Source organism: Leucopleurus acutus, assembly GCF_964270905.1.
Source record: "Leucopleurus acutus genome assembly, chromosome: 15".
Taxonomy (NCBI): domain Eukaryota; kingdom Metazoa; phylum Chordata; class Mammalia; order Artiodactyla; family Delphinidae; genus Leucopleurus; species Leucopleurus acutus.
Window position 1 is genome coordinate 21,568,567 of NC_139157.1, and position 21,879 is coordinate 21,590,445.

Here is a 21,879-nt window from a genome sequence, read left to right on the forward strand (position 1 = left end):
AAACTTTTTTTTTTTAACATCTTTATTGGAGTATAATTGGTTTACAATGGTGTGTTAGTTTCTGCTTTATAACAAAGTGAATCGGCTATACATATACATATATCCCCATATCTCCTCTCTCTTGTGTGTCCCTCCAGCCCTCCCTACCTTCTAGGTGGTCACAAAGCACCAAGCTGATCTCCCTGTGCCATGCGGCTGCTTCCCACTAGCTATCTATTTCACATTTGGTAGTGTATATATGTCCATGCCACTCTCTCACTTTGTCACAGCTTACCCTTCCCCCTCCCCGTGTCCTCAAGTCCATTCTCTACGTCTGTGTCTTTATTCCTGTCCTGCCCCTAGGTCCTTCAGAACCATTTTTTTTAGATTCCATATATATGTGTTAGCGTATAGTATTTGTTTTCCTCTTTCTGACTTACTTCACTCTGTATGACAGACTCTAGGTCCATCCACCTCACAACAAATAACTCAATGTCGTTTCTTTTTATGGCTGAGTAATATTCCATTGTATATATGTGCCATATCTTCTTTATCCATTCATCTGTCGATGGACACTTTCCAGGCAAACTTTTATTTGAGTCCTCCCCATGCTACTCCCTAACTATGAAGAAATTATTAAAACTATATGACACTTTAAAAATCTATAAAATGGGAATAACAGTGCTCCCTAGAAGATGAATTACAGTGAATAAATAATGTATATTAAAGGAGTGAACATGGTACTTGACACACAGAAGTATCCAGAAAAGGTTAATTCCATTTCTTTTGGTTCTCTGTGCCATAAGTCAGAAGGATCTAATGACGTTTTCCAATTCTCTACTATAGCTGTAGCCATTCAGGTCTCCAGCACTTGTTCAAAACAGCAAAGTTATCACTGGACACTGATTAGGGGTCCTGGGATTTTCAATGCCAGTTTGTTCCTAAAGACTGAAAGAAGTTATAGGAAAAACTTGTGGATGAAAATCACGGACCTTATCCCAAGGATTATATGGCTGCTTAGAGGAAATGTTGATTAGTAGTGTATTAGTTAGGGTAACACGAGCTGAATAGAGCACACAACCCTCACATCTCAGAGGGTTCGAATCCTTTCGATAACAATAGATGTTTCTGGTTGGCAGGGAGGCTCTGTTCCATCTAGTTATTCAAGAGTCCAGATTGGCAGAGTCACCAACCAGCATGGTAACAAGGGATGGTAGGGTCAAGGGGGAGGTACTTATGGGCCACAACTGGAAGTTGATGTATGATTTGAAGTTGATATGATTTCATAACTTCCACCACATTCCACTGTCCCATGAGTCTTATGGTCAGACCTAACTGCAAGGGATGCTGGGAAATGTAGTCAGCTGAGCACCCAGGAAGAAGAGAAATGAATCTGGGGATCAGCCAGCAGCATCTACCATAAGTAGCAGTGAGACTGAAAGATAATTTACTGAACTATAATGTTTAGCTTCAACTTGAGTAGTGGGAGAATACACTTGGAAAAACTTACTCAAAATCTCTATTAACAAGTTTCTCACAAAAACCCTTTTATGATGTACGAAACAAATTTAGGAAAGATAATATTTTGAAGAGTTGATCAGAAAAAAAATTTCCTGATCACCTCCAAGTGACTCTAATAAGTAATAAAAATTACTTTAAAAAGTTTTAATGTCAGAAAACCTAAATTATTTTAGTTAGAAAAAGACTCAAGCCTTGGATCATTTTCCTCTAGGAAAAAATAAGCACTTTTGTTTAGGGAAGCATTTAAACTTCTAAGGGATTCTCAGAGTTATTAACTTCAAGTTGTCTTTTCCTAAACAATGATGTCCTAGTTACTGAATCAACAGTACACAGGTGGCCCAGAAACCACAAACACATTCATCACAGCCACTGTCAGAATCTGAGATATGTGGTGAAACCTGCTAAGAGGCTGCAGACTATTATGTTTCACTATAATGATATTTCCAGAAATAAAGGGGATTACACATTAATAAAGCAATGAAACTATGCAGGTAACCATGACAACGGCTGCAAATTCAATAACATGTTATACCCCTGAAAATTTTTTTCTTTTCTTTTCTTTTTTATTGCCAGAAAGATTAGAGAAATTATGAGAAAGAACTGAGAAGCATTTATATCTCATCTGTACTCTCGTACCTCCAAGGATGTCATGGGCATGCTTAGCACATTCTAACACCAATTTCACAGCAACCTAAAATGCCCGTTCCGGTTCCTGTCTCCATATTTATCTTGAGAAATGGTCAAAGCAGGGAGCCCACAGTTCAATGTCTTCAAATGAACTTCAGGGAACTATTTCTCTAAGTCAGGTCCAATTTCATCCATTTTCTAAAATACATTTCTCTTTGAATCCTCACCAAAACAAATGGCTTATCTCTAATGACACGCCCACAGAAATTTCTGAAGGCTCTTAAACATCTAAATCAGATTTCAGAAAATTTTAAAGAAAGACATATAATCTAAATCATTCAGCTTTCCAATTAATCAAATTATGTTTCTGTTTATGTTTGTCTGGCTTCTGATGTGTTGACAAATGGGATGTCACAAATTGGAAGTATTATTTTAAAGTTTCTCTTCTCCACCCCTCAAGAAATGCACAAAACAAGAAAATTCTTTTTATCAGTGGTTCCCACATTCTCCTATGATTTAGCCTTATTATGTATAGATTAACATTCAGATCAATATAGAAAAAAAATTCTGGATGACAGTACATTAAGTGGTAGTAAGAACACCAAAGGCCATCTTCGTGTAGCTGGGAAAACTGACCCTGAGGAAGGTATGTGTCAGAAATAGCCCCTCTTTCACCAGGAGAACATGGAGGGTCACAAGGAGGTGAGACCAGTAAGGGAAGAATTATCTACCCCTCAAATGCTGAGCTGCCCTTGCTTCTGGCTCAAGTGAAAGATGAAGCGATCCATCTTCCCTCATCTAAAGAAATGCCACATTGATGAGATTTTTTGAAAATGCTTTTTGCTCTTCAGGCAGGCTCCTCTTCTCTCCACTGTTTGTCCGCTTGTGGTCATCTTGCCACTCGTCAGCACCTGTGCAGGTTGCTGTCCTCGTCTGATCAGACTTCCGTGTGGCCCAGGATGCTGCCCACCTGTCATCTCTGGAAGTGCCCTGTAACATCCAGGAAGCACTCTCCTCTCTTGGTTCCTCTTCCCCTTCTCCCTCAGCTATTCCCCCACCCCTGTGATGACACCTCAGTTTTTCCTCCCCGTAGTGTGGGCGTTGGCCAAGGCTCCACCCTCAGCCTCTTCCCCTCCCTCCTAAATGCAGGCTGTTCCTGTCAATTCTTCTCCCTCAACCCCGAAGAAGGAAATAACTGTCTGGTTCCACACTCCCTCTGAAATCCTTCAGCCACTCCCCAAAGCCATTAGGATCAAGTTCAGTCTCCTTCACCAGGCCTGGTCCTGGGTGACCTCCCAGTGCCACGAACTCCTCACACCTTTTCTGCATTCAGATGACTCTCCACACAGCTTGTCCAACATATGGTGGTATTTCCCGCCTTTGTATATGCTGTTCCTCTAGCTCGGACACCCTTCCTTTTTTTCCCCCATCTCTCTCATGTGTAAATCAAATCATTGTCCTCGTGCAAAACTTTGCCCTGCTTCTTGTTTCCTAAGATATAAAACCGAAACTAGTTTTTGGCATGTAGGGCTTTCCCAGATCTGAGCCCCTGCTTATTTCTCTAACCAAAGCTCCAGTTATGCCCATATCTTTGACTTCACTTCCAGAAATATCCAATTATTTTGAGTTCCCGAAGCTCAGCCTGAAAGGAAATTCTCCCTGAATCACTGCATCTACTTCCAATGTCAGCTCCTGAAAAGTGGTCACCTCCTCCATCCTCTCTTGGAGCTTTAATTTTTCTTCCATGATTGGCTGCTCCTTCTCAAGAAGAACGAAGTCAGGACCCAGAAAAGTCCCAAGCACAAGAGTGTTCAGTTGAGCAAATACCCCTGAATGGGTTCATCTCTCACTCTGACTGTTCCTCAATTCCCTTGGGGAGGCCTGAAGGCCCTGCTTCTCCCTCTTGCCAGTGTGTTTCTTTGTCCTTCTGCTATGAAGAGCCGCAGAGGTGCACTGAGAACCTCAGCTACTGCTCCCGGGGCAGTAATGACCACAGGTGCGTTGGGGGTCACTACCCAAGAGGTAGAGGAATCGAACACACATCCAGATTCTCCAGGGATCCTGAGGTTACAGCAGGCTGGGGACCCACAGGAAAGTAAGGGCCAGCCCAGAAGGATAAAGAAGACCTTTAGGTTTCTGGCCATACATTAAACTATATAACTTGAAAGTATCCAAATAAATATGTGGATTAAAGACATTTCTAAGATCAGCCTCCCACTGAGTTATGATCTCCTGATGACAGACTGTCTCACATATAAAAATAGCCATTTGCACGTGACTTCTTCCTCCTCTCGGTCAACAGAGCAGGGGACGGGTGGGAAGAATAATTCCCTTCTAAATCACTTGCAATTCTTCCTGGTCTTCTTTTGCATTTGACTGATCACACTTGAAGCAATTTATTTCTCTTATATAATCCTTTTTCTTTCTCCACTCTTTTCTTCCATCTCTTGCTGAATTACCAGGAAAAAGGTTATTTCCCCATTGACCACTTAAATTTTCTAGCCCTCAGTTTCTCCTTCTGTGAAATGGGAATAATGATAGGGTTGGGATTAAGTATACAATATCTATAAACTGCTTAGCGCAGCAGAAGGGGGGAGCGTGACATATGCTGGCTGTGATCACTGTCCTTTATATTCCATTTATGGGTAACAAACACAGGACAAGGCAAGAGATAAATCTCTATTAAGGAAAAGGATAGTCAGTCTCATGGTGAAGTTAACATGTATGGCCAGAGCCATCAACTTCCTCACCCTCTTTAAAATAACCAGAACAATCAGTCAACACTTATTTCTCACTCCTAAGTGCAAGGCCCTATTCTAGGTCATGTGGAGGATACAAAAAAAGAGCAGTGAGGAATTCCGGAAGTCATAACTATTTCTTCTCTATTTGTGTAATGTATATTCTAACCATTTCTCAAAATGACAAGGCAGTTTGCAATATAAAACACTCAGGGCAGTGGAAATCAACACAAAATAAAGAATCAGATGAAAAAAATACACTGGGAAAGGAGAGAAAACCAGCTGGCTATGGCATGAGAACATGAAATGTGGCATCAGAGGAGAAGCGGAAATATCTCCCATTAATGAGAAGCACCAGGAGAGACAGCACTGTTTCCAGTATTAAATTCTAGGAGGAGACTATTGCACGGATACTTACATAAAAAAATACTGAGTCGAATAATAGGAAATATCTTCAGAGTCGTTTTGCAGAACAGGCAGCTGAGATTGACAGAAAAGTGCCTGGAGTCAGACAGGCTTGGTTTACATCCAGGCTAGGCTGCAGTGTCCTACCCTCTTTGACACATTAACTTCTCTGAATCTCAGAAACGGCGATAATGATCCCTGCCCCCCAGGGTCACTCTGAGGGTGAAATGAGATCGCGCAAGTCAGTGGCTGGCCACGGCAGTATTTAACAAAGACTTGTGTCCCCCACCCCCAGGTGTACCCTATATGAGTCATTATTCCTAATAAATATGTATGGACTTTAATGCTCATATATGATTCTTCATAAAAATGGATGAATCATAAGTTGTCTATTTGTAAACTTGTTTGATTGTCTCTCCCGCTAGATTGCAAGCTCCACAAGGAGAGAGGTACTTCCTGTTTTTTCTTCTGGCATAAGGGGTAAGGAGCACACTGCACAAGTACGTGCTCCACCAATATTTATTGCAGGAAGGAAAGAAGGCATTTTTAGTGAGAACTCACTAATATGGTAAGCGCGTTGCTTTCTGGTGAGTAGCTTGAGGTGTACACGTGGATGCAGAGACCCTCAAGAGAGAACGGTTTCGGCTCACTTGACAGGCGCTCTCAAATATCCACGTTAGATGTTCTGAATATCCTCATGCGCCTCCATTTAAATCTGCTTTCCCTCCAGTACCAGCATTCAAGGGAAAAGTGTTAAGCAACTCAGCTATTGATTTCATTGCTTTTATGTTCTGTATATCTATGTGTTTCCAACAGTACGGTGTACTAATTATCACTGAAAGTGCACAATCAGCTTCAAAACAGAATGCGGAGAGTTTATGAGCTAGCCTCGAAAATGAATTACCACCTATAGAACAAAATTTTTGTGTGAAAATATGTTCCCAGTTCGAAATGACTAGCTCATGAATGAACTTCTGAAACCTGGTCCCTTTGTACTTCAGGTGGTCTACAATGTACTGATAGATCCTATGAAAGTTTCACTTTCATAATGCCATGGCATTAAAAAATGTAATCTAAGGTAAAACATTTTGTACCTTTTCTTTTCTCCTTCCTCCCTCCATCCCTCCTTTTCTCTTCCCATGTTTCCCAAACACAGTTTTAAAAAAATTCCCTATATTCTAAGCCGCATTGGCAGAAGAAGCTCTGAAAAAGTGTTAAGGCTGTGACTCACCTCATTGTAATTCTCCTTGTAGGATTTATGGAAAAGGAGTGAAATCCAAGAGAATAAAATAAAACTGAAAAAATCCCACTGACAAGTAAAAATCCATTCTGTAGGAAATAGAGTTATATAAAAGATTTATATTTTGTTTCATATAACTCAGAGGAAACCCATATCCCCTGTTAACTGCAGTCTCTAATTAGTTACAGACCATTTAACTCCATAAATATTTTCAAGGATTAATGATAACTGACACATGTATTATGCCTTTAATCTTCTAAGTAATGTTAATATTGATTCATTTTTCTTAGAATCTTGGGGGTGGTGCCAGATTCTATCCCAGTAGAAACCGAGGCACCTTGTAACCAACACATAATGGTTAGGTTGACCTGGTCATGCATGTTTACCCAGGTTTGTCTCTTTGCCGTGTCCTCCACTCAGCTCAGCTCCAGCCATCACCACGGTGACTTCCCTCTTTGTGTTCTTCCATCAACCACTTTCCTCAAACCCCAAGGAAGCCTAGATACCCATGAATTCAAGGGCTCTCCAACTTGACTGTGCTTCAGAACCACGTGAAGGAGCATTAAAAAAAAATACAGATGATGCATGGGTCCCATCGCAGACTGAATCGGTCAGCATTCATTGGTTGGTCTCTGAGCATGAGACCTAAGCCAACCTGGCTGACCAACATTAGTGCAGTTTTAACGGCACGGAAAGAAGAAAGCATTATTCAAGACCTCTAAAAGTGAAGTTGTTTTTAAAGGGAAAGAGGAGTTTTCAACGGGGATCTGTAATGGTTAATTTTATGGGTCAACTTGACTGGACCACGGGGTGCCCAGGTATTTGGTTAAACATTACTCTGGGTGTGTCTGTGAAGGTGTTTCTGGATGAGATTAGCATTTGAATTAGTAGGCTGAGTAAAGCAGACTGTCCTCCCCAATGGGGATGGGCTACATCCAAATCTACTGTAGGCCTTAAATAGAATAAAAGGCTGAGGAAGGGAGAATTTGCTCTCTCTGCCTAACTGTCTTCTAGCTGAAACATTGGTCTTCTCCTGCCTTTGGACTCAGACTTGGACTAGAACCTACACCATCAGCTCTTCTGGTTCTCAAGCCTTTGGACTTGGACTGAAACTATATAATTGGCTCTCCTGGGTTTGCAGATTCAGATCTTGGGACTTTTCACCCTCCATAGTTACGTGAGCCAATTCGTTGCTATATACACACATCCTACTGATTCTGTTTCTCTGGAGAACCCTGACCAATACAGGATCATAGTTCTTTTAACTGTGTGTGCTAGTATGAATATATATGAAGGTACATAGAAAACATTTGAGAGAGATTCTGCGATAAAAGCCACAACAGAAAAGAAGACCAAGAGCCATCATGTTAGAATAAAGGTTGAGAAAGTCCCCACCTTTGGAGAGAAGGCCCCTGTTCAGCTGAAGGGAGCTACGGGGGAATGCAGAATAGATCAATACATTTTTCACAAGAAAATGCTTTACATTCTGTTCACATACACATAAGTAATCTCATGTGATTCTAATAAATAGGATGGTGAGAATGTGAATATAGATTAAAGGTGAAGGTGTTGTCTGACTTATATTGAATAGTGATAAGCTCCCTGCTTCCTCAGACCTAAGATGTTTACTGAAAAGATAAATGAAAAATACCATCGGGAGGAGAAAGGCAGTGCTGTGTGCTGAAGTCAGCAAAACAGCGACACGAGGATTCTCGGTGATCAAAAGCTCTTTGGCCTGGGCCTCTCTTTTTTATTCTGGCTCTCGGTCCCTATGGTCTGTGATCTATGATGTTGAATACCAGAGGTCACAGTGTTCCTGATGGGTGATGTTCCCTGCTACATTTCCCTCTCCTTTTATCTTTCCTCCTTCAGTCTTTTATTCATGTTTTTCAGTCCTACTTCATTTAAGAAGTTGAGAGATGTTTTAGGAAATACACTAAAAATCAGTCATGTTAATATGAGAGAGCTTTATATTAGGAATGAGGGCTATCTGGCAAATTATGTTCTCCATTTTAAAATACTGAAAAGTGGAAAAAAAAAAAAAAGGTAGTAACTGCAATTTAAAGCAAACCTTCCTAAATACAGACAAAGAAAACAGGATAAGATAAAGGAATCTTTCTGAGTTTCCTATGCCAGAACTATTCAAGCAAACTTTCCAAATACAGGCAACTGGGGAGGAAGAAAATTCACAAGCAAATAATTTAGCATATGACACTTAGTAAAATCTAATGAAACATCACCAAACTTGATTTCAATATAAAATTGCTGCATGCAAAAACTGTTTTGCAAATGCATTACTGGTTTTAACATAAGTCGCTGTAGAAGGTGTGTTGCACTAGTTATATTCTATAATTTAGACTTTTAGCTTAGTTGTATGGCTTACTTATGTAACTCTACAAAATGATGAGTCTGGAAGGCTTGAGCTTATAAGGAAAAAATGCCTTCATTTTAGTGAGTCCAGTCTACACTCACAGAAATATCAAATTACTTATTGAAAAATCCCAGATGAAGTAACAAGGAATGTTCTGGGAAGTTGCTGTTGACAGTGTGTTGTCCTGATCTTATAGATGTATGTTTCCCAGCATTACTTAGGGAGGATTATCAGCATTTAAAAAATGAGACTGGGGCTTCCCTGGTGGCACAGTGGTTGAGAGTCCGCCTGCCAATGCAGGGGATGCAGGTTCATGCCCCAGTCCGGGAAGATCCCACATGCCGCGGAGCGGCTGGGCCCGTGAGCCACGGCCGCTAAGCCTGCGCGTCCGGAGCCTGTACTCTGCAATGGGAGAGGCCACAACAGTGAGAGGCCCACGTACCGCAAAAAAAAAAAAAAAAAAAAAATGAGACTGGCCAGAGGTCTTTTACAGTCTCCTCAGGGAACTCTAGAGGGGTTGAATGGTCTTTTCCTCTTCTTTTTTAAAAAGAAGTATAGAATCTGATTTTGCATAAAAATCTGAGAGCTGGCTTCAGAGAAATAATGAAGAATTAAGAGAATTAAGAATGAATTAAGAGAAATGACTTGTTCCCCAATGTCCTCCAACAGCCCACCTTGACTGCCCTGACCTTGGACTGTCGCAACTGTCCCATGTTGGTCAAAGCGAGGTCACAGGAGGGGAAGCTGAGGGGGATCTTTCCAAGTCATACCAATCCAGCAGCCTGATCACTGACTTCCAAATAAGGTTAAAGCACAGCTTCATTATCCAGAGCCTGAAATGTCAGCCAACTTCACCAGCATGAGAAGTGCAATCAAAAGGAGACATTGGGCACTGACTTAAAACACACCACTCAGTAAAACGGAAATCCGTATAGCAACAACTGATGTCAACATCGCTGAACATTTTTAAACAACTGCAACAGATTACGATATGGGTGCGCAAACTGAGATAAAAGAATCGTTCCCTGCCTGGAGTCTAAATCCAATGAAATGGAATCATATCAACTGGGCAATTTTCAAGCACAGAGAGTTACTTCTTCCTACTGTCCTTTCTTTATCCACCACCTGCATCTTCGCCCCCGTTTGCAGCTAACCCTCCATTTTAAGCTCCCATCTCCCCACTTATCGTTGGATCCTTTAAGCATCTTCCCTTCTTTCAGCAAATGTTTGAAAAGGAAACACCTAGGAGGAACAGCAGTGGGAAGCCAATTTTCACCATTACCTGATTTTTCCAACCTGTTACAAAGTGCAACTAATAAAATCAAGAGGGAGCATCATTCCTTGTGCACGTTCAACACTCATGGTACACCAATACCAAATGAAGGGGCCAAGTTTTGACAATGTGATGAATACCCTTGTGGAAAGGGCTGGTGAAATGGCACTCCTTGAAGGCCCATATTTCACTAACTTGGCAAAACTTCGTTTCAAGGTCATTTCCAAATGCTCGTCTTGTGCAGAGCAGCATGCATAGAGCAGCAGTAGCGTGGCACCAGGTCAATCCATTAGTCATTGCTAGAGTGAGCCTTCTGTGGAGAGGCAGCCTGCTTCAGAGTCAGATGGGCTTTAGAAAAGCATGCCAAGAAAACCTGAAGATTTGAAATGTTACAGAAAAGAAGGTTGCTGCATCTTTTAGCTGCCTACTATCCTTGCAGACGGTGGCTTTTCATATTTTTATGCAAATATTACATCTCTACCCAGTGTGAAAGCCGGGTTAAAGAATGTGGTAAGTGAGTTTGTGCATATGTCTTCAATTGAGAACAGTGCTGAGTGCCAAACTTTGACCAAGCTAATCAGACTGTAGGTCTGTGTGAAAGCCTGAAGTGGTGGAATCTAGTTGCTATAGCTGCAAATTAAACAAATAAATGAGACACCATGGAATGCAGCAAAATATCTGTGGTCTGATCAGTTCATATTTGCCATATGTGTGAATATTAGCAGGCAAATTCTGAGTTTAAGTAAAGTTCTTTTCAAGAAGTGCAACTGAGGGCAAATGCTTAGAAATAAATAAAGAAGGTCTGAAGTCTACGTCCAAAGATAAATAGTTTACATTTTATATGAGCTTTTAAGGAATTTCATTAACTTTTTAGGTTAGGAGTATATACAAATTCCGTGTTGCTACAAATACAAGATTTCCACCAGGGCACCTTCCCTGGAAGTTTTAGACAGAGTTTGACACTAATTTGTTACTTACTATATGATGATAAGTTGAAATCATTAGCTAAGGGATTTACTTTATTTTCTTTTACCTTACCTTATCTTTTCCCGTCCTACTTTAGAGGATTTACACTTATTTGGCCTACTATGTGGCGGGCACTGGGCTATGTACTTCCATGGCTACAATCTCATGAATTCCCACAAGCTTTAAATTCCCCACTAGTGGAACTCGGCAGAGAAATTTAGAAAGACTGTTGGGCAGAGAATGCTATTCTGATTAGCCTCTTAAATCGCATACACTAAACTGTTTCCACGGAATAATAAAACTGGAGAAAACTACGGAGGTCACTTGGTTCAGTTCCCTTTTCTAGGTGGCTCACAGGTCTGCATCTCTTTGAAGTGCGGCAAACAGAAACGGAGCGGCTTTTTTTGAGTTAACCTGGTGTGAGAAAGAGAATAGAGCAAAAAAGACATTCTGCTGTGTGTGCAGTCGCGGCAACAAGGACGTATAGAAAGGAATGTTTATTAACATCGATCTTTTTACCCTACACATATAGATAGTAGCAATGTGAACAGCAGCACGTGGACCTATAAGATAATTAGATCTATTACCAGATCACATGAATTAATGTATTTGATAAGGATGAGAAAGTTTGCATTAAAGGGAAACATTTCCACCAATCAGGGCTAATCTTTGCACTTAGGTTAAAACATACCTTAACTAGATCATTAGGTGCAAGCTCCTTCTCTGAATATGGATACGGCAGAACAATAGGGAAAAAATCACTCTTGCTTAGATGAAAAGGAAAATAATTTAAAATGCCAAGCATGTTTACCAGTGTCTTGATGAAATAGGTTTGTGAGCTCTAACGACAATTCATGTTGAAAGACATCTCTTTAACTCGATGTTAAAGCTCCATGGAGAGAGGCCCTTGGTAGGGTAAGTGCCGTGGGGTCAGGCAGCTCAGCATTCTACTCCCAGCTAGTCCCCTCGCCAGCGGGGTGAGCTTGGACAAGAGGACGTCATTTTTAGTAACAGTTGCTGCCTGCTCTTCCTGTCTGCCACCACGTATGTCATCATCATCTAAATACCTGTCTTGACCTTAGGAATCAACCATTCTCTCCACGCACAGTTACAACGTGGTTATAATTTACTGCTCTGAAAAATCAATCATGTTGTTACTGACTTGACTCAGAGTGTTGTCTCCAAAGCAGCTTCAACTCAATGACACGAACTTAGGCACCACAATTCAAAACAAAGAATACATCATTTTATTAAACCCCAGTATATCCATTCAATGATCCTCAAGTTCTTAGTCCTGCAGCTTCCCCAGAGCCCATCCCATATTTGCACTGCATTTAACAAGCTGGAATTCCCTAGGAATACGTCTTAGGGTCCTGCAATTTGTGGAAAAACAAAAACAACAACTTTAAATCTTAGCTTAACCACACTGGTCAGGTAAGAATGATGTGGAAGCTTTAGTGTAGAGAACAGTGAAACTGCCAAAAAAGTTAATGGAAGCTTGGACAACACTAACACGCAAGGACGACCGCACCTGCCAAGTCATGTGAAAGTGTGAAAACACATCCAGACAAGCTGAAGCCTGCTCAGGGGAGACAGTGTGATGAAGGGTGTGTATACCATTTCCTCAGTAAATGTTTACTGAGTGTGCACTTAATCCCAGACACTATGCTAGGTTTTGGAGGAAAGGATAAAAAATTTTGCTGTCCTTTATGGCCTCATAGCCAATTGGAGGAGTAAGCAAGTAACTGAACAGTAACCAAACAATGTGATGAGAGAAAACATAGGTGTATAAACAAAGTGTTTTGAGTGCAGTGAGAAGACCTACTCAGATGCCGAGGAGCCTCTGGACTGCTTCACTCATAGGTGGTGTCTGAGAAAGAAATGCAGAAAGGGGGCATCAGACCTTCAGTTCTTCTAGAAAAGTAACTGAGGCAGCAGTGCGGAGACAGGTCTGGTGATGAGACAGTGGGGAGGAGAGAGATGAATTGAGCTTGTTGCCTCAGTTCAGTTGAGTGATGATGAAGCCTTGAACCAAAGCAAGGATGGTGGAGGTTAGGAGGCTGGGGTAGACTCGACAGCTACTTTGGAGGTATACACGATATGGCTTGCCAACTAACCCTGAGGGGTCTGGTGAAAAGGAGCTTTTAGATGCATCTTGCCATTATTGAGATGGAGATGCAAGATGGGGTTACAAGATTTAGAGGAGGGGTTAATGAGGTTGTTTCAATATGTTTATCTCAAGGTCCTTGTGTCAAATGCCGAGTGTGATGCCCTATGAGACACTGGACCAGGAAGTAAAGACTTGGGAATAACTCTTGTAGGGCAGAGACTGAAGTCATGAGGGAGAGTGAGACCCTTTCGGAAGAGAACATGAGGAGAACAAATAGGACTGGTGTTTCAATCTTGAACAATGGATGAAGGGACTGGGCAGATTTGGACTTAAAAAGAACGGAAGGCTCAGTTCCTTATGAGAGTCTTTCCTAAGCTGAAGACCCCATGGTCTTGGTCTACTACTGAAGCTCCATCATCAGGGATGCTCAAGCAGAGACTGAATTTGCCATTATATTGTTCAAGTGATTCAAGTATCACATGGTGTATGGACCAGATGATCTTTAGAGTCACTTCTCAAGTCCAAGATTCTGGCATTCTGTGCCTCTGTGGCAGAAAATGCAGCTTCTCTCCCACTTCACTTTCTTTGGCAGCCATCACTGATGCTTGCTGAGGTTGGAACTTCAATTAAAAGGGAACTGGAAAGGATATAGGGATGGACTTCTGCCAAGGAGTTAAGTCTGTGGCTAATGAATGATCTGTCTGTGGTAGTGAAGAAGGAAACCAGTTCCCAGGACAACACCTGCCTGCCTGTCCCCACCCGTCCCCCAACTATGAAGAGCTAAGGGCAGATGAATGGGAAACATATGAATGAAGTTTACTTTGACATATCTATGGATTTAAGGATTAGGGGTAAGAAAACTTGAGTAAACCACTCTTTGGGTTTTGCTGACCCCAAAATATCTGAATATAATTTATAGACCTTTTGATGAACTCACACTACTGCTGGGCCTGCTCATCTATTAAATGTAGCAAGAAAAAGGGCAGAGTATAAGCCAAGTAATATTAGCCTTGAATTCTACCCTTGCATGGAAAATCAGTTCTACAAAGGAATTTGCGATGGCAGGAAGTTACTTTAAAAAGCCATCTGGCTATTACCCTAGAGAAAAAATACCCAAATAAAGCAATCAATATATGGAAGAGCTTTTCAATACATTTGATCCAGGCTATTACTTATCTGGCCCGTAGCTCTTAGATGTTCCAAGGACCCATGGTGTGTTCTTCAGACATCAATTCTGGCCTTTTCAGGTAAGAGAAACAATATATGTACAACCAATAAGCCCCTCTGGGGGGACGGCAGGCCGTGCATGCAAGATTTGGCTACAGTGCAGCTGAATTTGAAAAGTGAAGTAAAATACAAGTTAGGAAAAAAGTGAATAGTTTGGGGTTGCATTCTCTGTCAACAATTATGGAGGGGAAACGAGAAAGAGTGGGGTGAAAGAGAACAAGAGAAAATGTGGACACAGAATATTGATAAAGTCGATTCATTCATGCAATAAATTAGGTACTGTTCCAGGTGCAAGGGATAAATCAGTCACTAAAACAAAGATCCCTGCCTTTGTGGAAATTAAATTCTAGACGAAGGAGATGGACAATAAGCTCTAAACACAACATATAAATAAAAGCATATAATATGTCAAAGGCAGTAAATGCCATGAGGGGGATAAGGAGAAAGGTACGGGGATTCCGGGGGGATGGGGTGGCTTCGGGGCCTAATAGGCTACTCAGCATAAGCCTTACTGAGAAAGTGCCATTGAGCAAGGATTTGAGGGGGGGAGGAAGTGAGTTAAGCAGATCTCTGGTGGAGAGCATTCCAAGACAAGCAGAGTGCTTGGTGTGCTCAAGGAACAGAAAGGAGGCCAGCTCAATCTACTAACATCTACTGATTCGTCAAATGATTATTGAGTACCTATACTATGCCAAGGACTATGCCAGGCACTGAAGAGAGAAAAATTAATCCCCAAAGCTCAAGAAGCTATGAAGGAGATATGGTGTTTACAACTGTGTGGTTTGGCCGTGACATTGTGTCTTCTTTACCCTAGGACATTTTTAATTCCCTTCCCCCCCACCCCGGTCTTCCTCTTTCTCAACTCCTATTCGATCTCCCTCCTTGTCGTGGCCATTTCTCTTCTCACCCATGATGTTCCTTCCTTTCCTTTTCTCTTCTCCCTATCTTTTCCCTTTCCCCATCCTAGCCTCTCTATCTCCTCCTCTTCTTTCTTGCTTCTTTCAGGACTTTTTCTTTACCTTTGATTTTCTGTAGTTTAAAAGTGATACGCATAGGCGTAGGGTTTTTTGTTTGTTTGTTTTGATTTGTTTTGGCATTTATCCTGTTTGGTGTCCGCTGAGCTTCCTGGATTTGTGGTTTAAGGTCTAAGATTAATTTGAGGGAAATTCTCAGTCATATTTCTTCTGTTTCTTTCTCCTTCTTCTCCTTCTGGTAATCCCATCATGCATCTGTTACACCTTCAGTAGTTATCCCATAGTTCTTGGATGTCTGTTCTGCTTTTTCAGTCTTTGTTCTTTATGCCTTTTGGTTTTTGAGGATTCTGTTGATATATTTTCTAGCTCAGAGAGTCTTTCCTCAGCTGTGTCTAGTCTACTAATAAGCCCACCAAAGGCATTCTTTATTTCTGTTACACTGTTTTTTATTGCTAGCATTTCTTTTTGGTTCTTTCCTAGGATTTTCATCTCTCTGCTTACATTGCCCATTTGTTCTTGCATGACGCCTACTTTTTCCCTTAGCATATTAACCATAGTTGTTCTAAACTCCCAGTCTGATAATTCCAACATCCCTGCCATGTCTGGTTCTGATGCTTGCTCTGTCTCTTCTAATTGTGTTTGTTGTCTTTGGTATGCCTTGTGATTTTTTTTTGATAGCCGGACATGATGTACTGAGTAAAAGGAACTCCTATAAAAGGCCTTTAGTAATATGGTGGTGAGGTGTCGGAGGAGGAAAAGTGTTCTACAGTCCTATGATTAGGACTTAGTCTTTTAGTGAGACTGTGCCTCTGGACTATGAACTTCCCAAGTGTTTCTTGGGGTTTTTTTCCCCCTCAGGTAGGACAGGAAGGCTAGAGTCAGCTGGAGTTGGGTATGTCCCTCCTTCCAGGTCAGTTAGGCTCTGATGATACCTCAGCAGGTTAGACTCTGGTTAACTAGTTTCCAATTAAGGTCAGGCTTTGTTAAGAGCTGAGTGTTCTGATGTATTTCACAATGGTTCCTTTTCTCTTCCCTCTGCTGGAAGCATGAGGGGATGTTTCTCTGAAACTTATTGTGGGAATCTGGTTGAGCTCCTGCAGGTAATCTCACAATATTGTGGGAACCTCTCTATGCCTGGGCCACCCTGGACTTTCTCACTCTCAGGTTGTCCTCTCTGAGCCTCCAGTAATCCATCAATTACCATTCAGGTTTCCCTCCCCGGGTGCTGGTTCCCGCTCAGGAGACTCTGCTCCAGTTTAGTTGTAATTCTCTGTATTTGCTTGTCTGTCTCTCTAACCTTGGGGCAGTGGTTTGCTCTATGTTCTCCCTTCTCATATGGATCCAAGAAGAGTTGTTGATTTTTTCAATCTGTTTAGCTTTTTACCTGTTATGATGGAGTTGCAACTTCCAAGCTCCTCATATGTGGAACCAGAAAACCCTCTTCGTCTCTGCCTCACAAACTTGTTCAAAGGTTTCTCAAACATCATTTAAAAGAACACATTTTCTCAATTTACAATATTTCCAGGTGAAATAAAAAATAAGAAAGAAAACTGACAAAAGCTAAAATAAAATACCTTAAAATCCATTACTGATTTAAAAGAGACAGAATAATCGAATCTTCATGTCAAACTTTAGACGGGCAATATCTAACACAGGAGAATTGGGCTTGGTAGAACTAATGACCACAAATGAAAATTCACAATGGAAGAAGCTAAAATCAGTAAAATCTGACACGAGAAAAGCTGATGGACGAGAACAGTATTCAATAATTCTGAAAGTATCTGCCTCACTGTGGATGTAGCTCTCCTTCTTGTTCTTTGGGGTCTTATTTGTTTTCTTTGGGAGGTCCATTGGGAGTCTTGGAACGAAGTTCCCAAGAAACTCCTGACCTCTGTTCCAGTCTTACTTTTACTTTTGAAAATTTTCAGATATCTTCTAGTTACTTTAGAATATATTGTGAAAATTGAGAAAGGTAGTTTTTTCATATGAAAAAGAAGGTCTTCTTTCAGCCAACAACTTATTCTATGAAATATCCAATATCAGGGTGGCAGACTCCATGGGTCATGAAATGCATAATCTTTTTATCCCAGAAAAGGAAAATTTCTATAAGTTGTATTATTTACCAAAAGAATAATGTCAAATTTGAGTTCCTGCAAAACCAATGATCATCCAAGCAGTATTTAATGCCTTCTTTTCTGGGAAAGACAGATGTACAAAAACTTTGGTAATTACCAAATGTCAAAGTAATATTGAACAGAACAAACATTTGCCTAAATTAAGGTTCTCTTGAGGATCAGTTACATATAACAAGAACAACTGACAAATCAAGCGTGATGAGAGGTGGGATTTATTTTTTTGTCTCCTGATAAATTATATGGGGAATGAATAACTCCTCTTGTGATTAGAAGAACATCTAGGTCATGTCTGCTTAAAGATCTGTGGGATAATAATAATATCCTAACCTTCTGCCGTGCTTGGCATTCTCAAAAGCACTTTATAAACATTAATTAGGTCTTCAATAAGCTGAGACTGTCTTGTTGGTTTTTTCCTGTTATAGCATCACCGAGAGTCTGCAATTTTTCTAGAGTTTAAATATTTATTTACTTATTGCTTTTAAAGTGTATTTACTCCATTGACAATGCTTTAAAATTATAATCAGCATTAGAGAAATGTTCACAGTTCTACTTTTGCAACTAAGAAACAAGCCAGAGTAACAACAGTGCTTCTCCTTGCCCGAGTGAACAGTCTGTTGGTCTGGGAAACTGTTTTCTTACTTACCTTCATCCACTTCAAACATGCCCTTCCCATCCTTTAAAACTGCATGTGTTTTTCTCATCCTGTAACTACACAGTGCCTACCAGGGTGCTTTGCATGTGGTGGGTTTTCAAAAAATGTTTGCTAGATTGAATTAAACCAAAGCTCAGCCCGCATATGTGGCAGCCATGCGGAATCCTACCACAACTATCTGTGACCACTCTCATTACATTTTGGAAACTCTGATTCATTTGCTGATATCACTTCTGTTTTTCTTTTGTCTGATTCTCAGTGGACTGAGAATAAAAGGTGATAGAAAGAAATAAATGTAAACTTGACATTCTTCTAAGTTTCAAAAGCAACTACACAAACATCCTTTACATTATCAACACTTAGTGAATACCTAATGGGCAGGTATGCTGTTTGAATTTCCGGGAATACAAAGATAAATAGGGTTGCAAGGACAGAACAATTTTTGATTTTGGATATTGAACTGACTCCATTTAAATGTGCTATACTGGAGCTTCCCTGGTGGTGCAGTGTTTAAGAATCCACCTGCCAATGCAGGGGACATGAGTTTCGAGCCCTGGTCTGGGAAGATCCCACATGCCACGGAGCAACTAAGCCTGTGCGCCACAACTACTGAGCCTGCACTCTAGAGCCCGCGAGCCACAACTACTGAGCCTGCGTGTCACAACTGCTGAAGCTCTTGCGCCTAGAGCCTGTGCTCTGCAACAAGAGAAGCCACCACAATGAGAAGCCTGTGCACCGCAATGAAGAGTAGCCCCCGCTCGCCGCAACTAGAGAAAGCCCATGCGCAGCAGTGAAGACCCAATGTGGCCAAAATCAAATAAATAAATAAACAAACAAATAAATAAATGTGCTATACTTTATATGTTTGTATTTTTAGTTGTAGTAAATTAAAATTCTTTGTGTGGAGGGTGTGTGGGTGTGTGCTATTTTAATGCAGCCTGGAGATAAGCTAGTGTTTACACAGCAAGGGTGTATGACCCTTCTATTCACCCATTTCCTCTTCCCTTCTGCAAATAAATTCTAGGATTGCTTGCTGAGAGAAAAGAGGAAGACAATGGAAAGAAAGAGATAGGATATTTTCCTTTAGTTATAATCATGTCTAACTTTTGGCAACTTTAGTGTAAATCAAAATTGAAACCCCTGTGGATTTCAGACCCTGTAAGTTTTCTCTTATGCCTGTTTGAATGCTGCAAATTCAAGACTGACTTGATGATTCTCCTGAAATGGTGTCATGATAGACTTATACACTGCATCTCAGTTCTGTGGTTCAGGGCTCTGGATCCCTAGAAATTATGTTGAGATTCTTCAAACAATGAATATGATTCTATACATAAGAACAGAGTACATTCTCTCTCGGAATTCTTGTAGTTATAAAGATCTAAGCAGGCAATGATAGTGAGCAGGCCTAGAGAGCCGTAAACCATTTGCAGAAATATTTGACGATTACAAATTAAACTAGACAGTATTAAATAAAATATGTTCTATCCTCCTGCATTCTTAGATATATTTTTGTAAAACAAAATAAAAAATATGATTGGATGAGTAGTAAAATTTATAAATTATAAATGTAAATATTTAGTATAATATAAATATCCCCAAATTTTATTTTCTTGCCTTCATTTCAGCAAATTCACTAAATATGTTTTTATAATGGAAATTCTTACAAAACTGGAGCTCTACTGACAGTATTAATCTAAAATATCAATTAAAAATAAAATTTAATTATAATTAAAGTGTATACAACTTGAGTGTTTTCACCAAAATATGAACATTAAATAAATGTAAAAATTTTAATGAATTATTTTCATACTTTAAAATTAAATATTCAGAAGTACCTATTAAAATTAAAGGCAAATACAAACTATAATTAATTAAATACAATTTTTAAAAAGCTGAAAATGCTGATTTAATTTTTTGATGTTTCATAAATCATATTACACATTTTTTATAAAGATTAAATTATTCATGATTGCAGCACTCAATGTTCATATTTTAATTGCCAGTCCAAAGCATCAGCACCATGTTTTATGGATGATGTATTTAAAGTTTCACATATACATATTTAGAGTAATGTAAATTGTTTAATATTGCAAAATATTCCTCAGCCATCAAATGCAACTTCTTTGTTAGTAATTCTGGAACCATGAATTGGAACATGAAAAAAAGCCAAGAAATGGTCATTCAGCTTTTCTAAGACAAAATTCATTGGGAAAGAAACCTATTGAGCTCATATTATCTGAGAGGACTTGACATGTTCGTTAATTTATTTTTCCCTTTCCTAAATATTTCTGTCACTCAAATCCTCCTTGCATTTCTAAGCAGTGTTTTTCTCCAAGAGTGAGAATTTTAACCCATCAAAGTGAATCAAGGGAAAATTAGGAGCGTCCAGCTGAAGTTCTAATAACTTCATACAAACTTAATAAACCATTCATTCGCAACATTAGATGGTGCCAGGATCTGCAAAGATTGTGATTTATTCTCTAACCAGAAGGTAACACTGTACAGTTTAGGGATGTAGACAACAGGCCAGATTGCCCAGGACTCTTCTTCTATAGCACATGATGTAATCATTTGTTCTCAGCTAAGGCCCTTCTGGTGTCAGAAACCTTCTAAGCCTCAGTTTCTTCATCTGTAAAAGGCATAATAATTTCTTGTTCGTAGAACCACTGTGAAAATTAAATTACATAGCCTGGCACACAGTAGGTTATCGAAAAATAGTAGTTATTAGTATTGACTGGCAAAGAATTATGGGGACTGGCTGTACTGCATTAGTCATCAATCTAATGATTAGGTACTGCTCTTCCTATATGCCAGGTGGCTGGGCAGAGACGCAGGATTCGAAGGCTGCCATTTTGCACTAGCTGTATAACATTTTTGCGGACATGTACCATGGAGAAATGAAAGTGCGGGGCCAGCACAGCTAACAGCAGAGCAAACTCGGCTTGTAAAAGTGGGGAAAGGCTCCATGAAGAAGACAGTATACAAGCTGGCAGGATAAGCAAGAGTTTCCCAGTGAAGAATGGGAAGGGCATTGGGGGCAGAGGATTGCAAAGACTTGGGAGTTCTGAAAGCATTTCCACATTCAAGAAAAGCAAAAAGTTGGAGAGAGGCAGAGTAACCATGTCAGGCTCCTGGTTCAATTTAATTGACAAGACCCAAAAGATTTGTTTGTAGCTAGACCTGAGGCGCCACGTTAATCATTCGACAGTGTGGCTCTAATTGGACTCAAGGAAAATTCCAGTTCTCTGAGATGTGCTACTTTTGAGGCGTTGGCTTACAAAAGGTTTGATCAATGGCCCTCAGTACAATAACATTTGTTTGTTACTACACAGCATTTTCTTAAAATATACCAAAATTGGGGGCAGAAGGGAAACACTTACTTTGGACCTCAGATGCGTGATTTCCAGTTCTTCATTCCCCTATAATTTCTGTCATGGGTTGCCCTTTTCACTAGGAGCACCCAGGGACACATTCTAAAAATTGATGTAACCAAAAAATGCAGGCTTCTTAGTTAATTAGTTAACTAAGTTAAAACAGTGCTCAATTCCAGAGATGGAAAGGGAAGATGACACAAAATATCTCTGCAGAAAATATACCCTCAAATCTTGTCAAGCAATGTGCAAACCAGCCAAAGTATTTGATCTGAAACTTGTGAAAGTAA

General features: G+C 40.3%; 1 protein-coding gene across 2 annotated transcripts in view; it reads right to left on the reverse strand.

Moving 5' to 3' along the window:
• The window catches only part of AIG1 (androgen induced 1), a 234,197-nt gene that overhangs the window by 120,074 nt on the left and 92,244 nt on the right, over positions 1–21,879 (reverse strand). The gene's annotated exons all lie outside the window — the stretch shown is intronic.